Below are 7,067 nucleotides of genomic sequence, written 5' to 3'. Positions count from 1 at the left end.
CATGTACTGTTTGGCATTTTTGGAGTTTCATGATGACTGTAGAGTTATGTCATGTGTAAATAAATGTTCAATAAAATAATTGTGTACAATTGCTTTGTTCATCGTTCATAAAGGATGGTATGAAATAAATTCACTTTACATTAAGTAAATTCAACTCATTTTTTATTTAAATAAAATTCATAAAAACAGCTACATCTACTTAACATTTGCAATTACTTATTTTTACTCAATTTTATTTTTAATAGGAAATCAATTTAATTATTGTTAATACCAGATTTAAAGCTTTCAAATTTACTCAGTATTTGTAAGTATAAAATGTTTTACCAAAAATTGAATAAATCATAGTAAATGTTTTACAGAGTGTGGCTCATATACCCGCTCATTGTGCATTAAAAATATGACCAGAAATTGATTCTTTTACACACATTTCAAAGAGCACAGCTATTTTAACACTTTGGTGACCTAAATAAATACGTACAATACAAATAGTCACGATTATTCTAGCAGTATTTGCACAGAAAGCTGTTACCCAGTTAATATAACAGTATAACTTCAAGTATTCAGATAAAAAAACTTTACGCAAGGACAAAGACAATATTTAATTAAAAGTACAAATTTTAAGTTTAAATATTAATAAACTCCAAACTTATCTGGATTTTTTAAAGAGTTTCTCTCATGTTTGTCATCCCAGAAGTTTCCTTTGATGATTATTTTCTCATTGATCCTTAAATTAACATGTGATCTACTTAATTTCTAACTACTTTTTTGCTTACATTAGCTCAGATAATAAACATAATGTAAAAATGTTTCACCAAAAAATTAAGTAAATCATAATAAAAGTTTGGCATGAAGTTGATGTTAAATGCAAATAATATTGATTTACAATAATTAAGAATTATAGGTATATAAAACTTATATGTTTATAATTGTGCAGCTCTTAATAATCTTTTAATCTTACCTAATAAGTTGATGTTAAATACATAAAATATGAATTTGAAATGAGCAATTAAAAACGAAAATATATAGCAAGCCTAAGTGATTAAAATATATAGGATATGTAGAAATAATTTGTTAGTTAAATATTTATTTTATTTGATGAATAAATCTAAATAACATGTTAATTTTACACAAAGATATCTGTTTACTGTAGCATCCGATTAAAATATTTCGTAAATATTAAAGCACGTTTCCAGTTAGGAACGTATAAAACAGCTTAACACGGTTTAAACTTTATTAATTTCCGAAAATATCAAACATTAATAGGAAACTTGGAAAGAATGAATAAGAATGAATAGCGATTTCTAAAATGATGGAGGGGCTACAAATCCAGTTAGCAAAACTGTGAGAACAGATTGCAAAAGCGTGCGCACGGTTTATAAATTCGTGGGTACGGATTGCAAAAACTGAGGGTACGGTTTACAAATCTAAGAGCACGGATTGTTAACTCGTGCGTACGGTTTATTAATCCGAGCGCACGGTTTGTAAAACTGAGGGAACAGTTTAATAATCCGTGAGTACGGTTTATAAACTGAGGGGACGAATTACAAAACCGTGATCACGGATTGTTTTCTTTTTTCCAGGGGGTGACCAGAAGGGCTCCGTACAGAAGTAAACAGATACACCAAGGGAACGACACTTATTTTGTCTGTCTCTTTATTATTTCACAGGTAAAATAATATGCACTTTAAACATTTCTCTGATTGTTTATATGATGATATGAAGGTTTAAGAACGTATTTGGGAAGTGTTTTGAGTATCTTTCATGTTCTAATGTGTTTTATACAAATTTAATTAACTAGAGGGTCACAAATGCAAACGATTTATTGTTTAGTAAATGCATTCAAAAGTATTAAGTTATACAGCATTGTCGTGATGTTTGAGTGCATTGGCAATTCAAGGTTGACTGATATTTTTGTGTTTTAATTGAGTAGTTAAGTATATCTGTTGCATTAACAATCCATCCGCCATTTTGAGTGCTTTTGTGCACGTGCTTAAGAAGTGATATGAGTCAATGAGTGTAAACTGGTGTATGTAAAATGGCTTTAGGGTTTTAAATGTATTATTAGTTTATGCATTCTGTGTGTTAAGTGACACAGTTGTCATCTTTCTAGTTATGTGAGTAACAAAAGTGACCTTTATGTGAATCTTTATTAATTATTATTTTCTGTACACACTCTTCTTTATACATTATATGTATAAATCATATATTGCCTTTATGTGAAACAGGACATTATATGTATAAATCATATATTGCCTTTATGTGAAACAGGGGCCCGTTTCAATAAGGAGGTTCAACCAACTCTGAGTTTAAACTTGAACTCTTTGTTTTTTTACTCCTAGATTGTAAACTCTTTGTTTTCGGATACATAAATGCTAATTTGAGTTAGTTAAATCGACTCTGAGTAGGTTGACTCTGAGTTAAGCGCGTGCACAGCCACAATGAAAAGCCATCATCAATGGAGCTCAGATATTACGATTTACCATGGCAACAGCACGTGACAAAGAGGTCTTAATCATTTTTCCTACTAAAACTGAAGTGTTACTGCAAGTGTACAGCAACTACGAGCATATATTTTAAAGAAAAGAGTTGTTTTTGTAAATTGCCACTCTAGTAAATTTGTACATTTAATTTTTCATCACAGTTAAAATATCCAAAGTAAATAAACTGAGGACTGTACATTATATTCATTTACATGCACATGCAATCCCATGGACAAAAAGATGACAGCAGCTCAGCTAAAATAAAATTAAGCATAATACTTTGTCATATAAGGCTACGAACTTTACAAATGTTTTTCATGAATAAGACAAAAATTCGCCCAGCCGGGAATCGAACTCCGATCGCCGATGGTACGTCTGGCCAACTATTACACAAAGCACTACCCACTAGACCAGCGATAATGACGAGTGAATACGTAAGAAATGTCAAGGCAACTGTATAGATGTAAGAGCACCACAAAGACTGATGTTAGTCATATAATGATATTTAAATATCTAAAATGACTGCAAAAAATAATAATTTCGCTCACATAAATGTAAGCGGATGACAAAAAACATTCGGGGTCTCAAAATCCTCTCGGGACATAAATTTAACTTTCTACAAATGAATGCAACATCATCATCTACAAGATTCTCTTTAAAAGTACATGACATTTTAGTCACTAAGACGATCTATGCACCTAAGTATATCATATTAGCTTTACAAGTCATTTCAATTTACTGTTTTAATTTTTTTTTAATTGAAAGTTTAGTGTTATATATAAAAATATAAAGTCGTAAGTTAAAATGGTTTGCACTGGCAATTTAATTATAACTTAAAGACAGCTAAATTTTTTTACAGTGTACATGATAAAAATGTGCACAATGAATGAATGTACTAAAGCAACTAACAAGATTAAACACCGCTACTCCTTTAAAAAAAGGGAGGAGACCACAAGAAACTCAGAGTTAACAGGATAAAAACTGCTCCCGACCAGGTTAGGTTCAGAGAGAAAGTTACCCCGTAAACAGACTCTGAGTTTAAGTTACCTCTCCTTCTGAAACAGGCTTGACTTACCCCGCTGTCTCAGGTTTAACCTACCTCCCTTTTTGAAACGGAAAACTCAGAGTTTACCTTATTTCAGGGTAAACAAACTCAGAGTTTTCACTTAACCACCTTTCTGAAACGGGCCCCAGGTTAGGGAATTCAGGTGTGTATGTATCGAAATAAGTTGTGTACATGTGTGAGTCATATATTAGTTAATGTGTAGATGAAGTTATTTTTGTATGTAACTCAAAAAAAATGTTTACAGTTACTAAAGTTTGGTGATCTCAGAAGTAAACAGATACACCAAGGGAACGACACTTATTTTGTCTGTCTCTTTATTATTTCACAGTATTTCACAGATACACAGTGCTTCACTGCCTGTGTGTCCTTTGCTGCCAGCTCAGATATCCCCTAGGTCTGAGGCCGGTAACACTAACAGTAAGAAGGAGAAGTGTTTTTTAAAGTTAAATCAACAACTTTGAGAGTACGTTAAGCATTCTCATCTCATGCTAAATCCTCGTCTGTTTCTGACCAGTTAATATTGAACTTTGTATTATTTATCTATTTAGTTAAATAGTAAACACTTACAATATAGTCTTTATGTTATGCCTAAAGTGTTTGTTTTTGCAATGTACGTACAGGAATAAGATTGTTACTGACTGTGAGTAGTTTTTCAGTAAGGATCAGGTCACTGCATGAGAGATCAGGGTGAGGGCGACTTGTTTCAGGTCGATGAGAAAGTCAAACAACATAAACTGAGTGTATATGAAAACACAAAAGACAGCTAAAATGCATTTTAAGCAGATGTTTTTGTGGGTTCTACATCTGTGTATGCACAGGCTAAATCTGTTCATAAGTGGTTTAGTTTCATGACAGTAGCCTAGTAAATCAGTTTACATATAACATTGATTCTTAATTCTTGATATTGTTTAATGTCATTTATTCACCGATTGTATTAAAGGACTCTCGTTGTGTAATACTATCACAGAGCAGTTTTCTTGTGTTGCTGGGACAGCACATTGTTGCACTACTCAGATCTTGGCATCAGTGAAGTTCACAGCTGTACTGAAACGGTTGAGAGCTGACACAGACCTAGAACAATGGTAATTTTTATTTAATCTACATTTTACTGTAATGTAGTATTCCAAACTTTGCTGTTATTTTTATTAATGTTAACATGGCCACTGTGTGTTTTCTGTGTATTTTCAGAGGTTCTGTCTGCAAGACCCAAAGAAAGGAAGCTTGCTGATGTATTAAGGTACAACACAAAAATTTTGCAATGTAGTATTTTACACACACACACACACACACACACACACACACACACACACACACACACACACACACACACACACACACACACACACACACATATATACTTCACAAAAGACATACTGTATGAGATCAGGCTCATTTCACTGAAAATGTTTATGTAACGGATAAAGTCCATACGAGTGGTTATTACAGAATAATCCATTACAATGTACAAAACAACAGTCCTGTCCAGATTGAGGCTGCGGTGTGACATTCAGGACATCAGACGATTAGAAGTATTGCAAATTCCATGTAATAAGAAGCAGTATTTGATAAAAAACTGCAAAAGATTTTAAAGACTAAAATGATAGGAATTTACCTTTTTTCATTTCAGGAGTACCTTTTAAAAGAGTGTCACCTGTAAGCTGCCTGACCTCACAGTCCTCCAAGTAGCGGAGGCGTTTAAGGACTTTGCCAGTGCTGTAGCCCCTTCGGTCACCACTATCAGGATGTCACATGTCAATTCTTTGGTGGATTTTGGCTTTGGCAGAGTTTAGTATGGAAGTGTGCTGTCATACCAGCAGCAACAACACACAACCTTAATCGTTATCAAGATGCCCCATAACTACAACCTCTGCAACTATTTGGCTACAGCCTTGACACATCTGTTTGCTTGATAGTTATTTATATTTACATGTTTACATTTCTGAAGTTAAGGTAGTTATTTACAGTATATTACATACATACTTTACTGCAATGTAAATGTTCGAAGTAATTTAGTTTTACATTCATGCAGTGCATGCAACACTGAATGAAAGATATTTACAGTATATTTAAATACATTACTGCATTGTAAATGTTCAAAGCCACATGTTTACATTCCTGCAGTGCATGCAACACTGAATAAAAGTTACTTACAGTATATTTACATTCATTACTGCATTGCAAATGTTCAAAGTCATTTATATTTACATGTTTATATTCCTGCAGTGCATGCAACACTAAATAAAAGTTATTTACAGTATATTTAAATACATTACTGCATTGCAAATGTGTAAAGTCATTTATATTTACATGTTTACATTCATACAGTGCAGGCAACCCTGTATTAAAGTTATTTACAGTATATTTAAATACATTACTGCATTGCAAATGTGTAAAGTCAATATTTACATTCCTGTAGTGCAGGCAACACTGAATAAAAGTTGATTATATATTCAATATTATTTATACCTGAACAAAACTAAATGCAGTACTTGGTTCACTGGATAAGGCAACGTCCTTTCAAAGCCAGCGACGCACTTTAAGGCTCAATAGCACGATCAAATCATCACTTTTAAAATGACTGCAGATCCTTGCATGGGCGTAGATTTAGGGTGGGACGCTAGGGACATGTCCTTACCAATATTCAGGGAAGACTGAATTGTCCCTAGCAATAATTTCGACCAAAATTAATCTGTATTAATATATAACCACTGATGTCTGTCTTATTCTTGTGTTTTCTATTTTTTACTTCTTTTATTTTTTTCAGGAATCATTTAAATGAGATTAAAAATCTTTTGCAATCCCGTTCTGTAAAAATAGCGCTCTATGTGGTACACAAACGGTTAACAGCTTTCGTTCTCTGCAATGCCCGCCTCCGTAACTCACATCGCTAATATGATTGGCTTTGCATTTCTTTAGTCCCGCCCCTCTAACTCACAATGCTAATATGATTGGATTACCATTTCTTGAGTCCCGCCTCTCTAACTCACATTGCTAATATGATTGGATTAGCATTTCTTGAGTCCCGCGGCTCCCGCCTCTCTAACTCTTGTCTTATGACTCGCTACTTGTGATAGGATGGTTTCACTTTGCACAACGCGCCAAAGTTCACCCAACAAGACGCGCGTGATTATTCGGGCTACAAGTAAGTGAGGAAGAAAGTATTATTATACCCACTGTAACTGTTTCATGCACAAAATACGGAACAAGTTGTGTCACATAATGATTCAAGGACAGTGTTCGTTTCACCAATACACGACAATCCCATGTTAACCTGAGGAGTTGCAAACGCGTGTCAACCTTTCATAAATGGGGTAGCAAGGTTATTTAGGGGGTCCCTAATCCATGAAAGAAAATAACCCCAACATGGTAAAAACATGAATTCATGTCATGATTGCTGAATACTTTACATTACATTACTGCACTGTGGTGATTACTTGCACAGATGTAGACATAATGAAAGGTTGCATTTTAAACTTAAACTATTTTTTTCACACTGATTAACTGTCTGTTAATGAAAAGAA

At 33.5% G+C, this 7,067-nt stretch overlaps 1 long non-coding RNA gene across 1 annotated transcript; it reads left to right on the top strand.

Moving 5' to 3' along the window:
• The first annotated feature begins 4,520 nt into the window (after positions 1-4,520).
• LOC129427178 (uncharacterized) lies at positions 4,521-5,938 on the top strand. The gene is made up of 3 exons (XR_012372743.1): positions 4,521-4,628; positions 4,735-4,783; positions 5,174-5,938. It is a non-coding gene; the product is annotated as an uncharacterized lncRNA (long non-coding RNA).
• The last annotated feature ends 1,129 nt before the right edge of the window (positions 5,939-7,067 follow it).

The sequence above is a fragment of the Misgurnus anguillicaudatus genome, chromosome 12, assembly GCF_027580225.2.
Source record: "Misgurnus anguillicaudatus chromosome 12, ASM2758022v2, whole genome shotgun sequence".
Classification (NCBI taxonomy): domain Eukaryota; kingdom Metazoa; phylum Chordata; class Actinopteri; order Cypriniformes; family Cobitidae; genus Misgurnus; species Misgurnus anguillicaudatus.
Note: the sequence above shows the minus strand (reverse complement) of the source record. Positions and strands in the feature narration are given on the sequence as shown.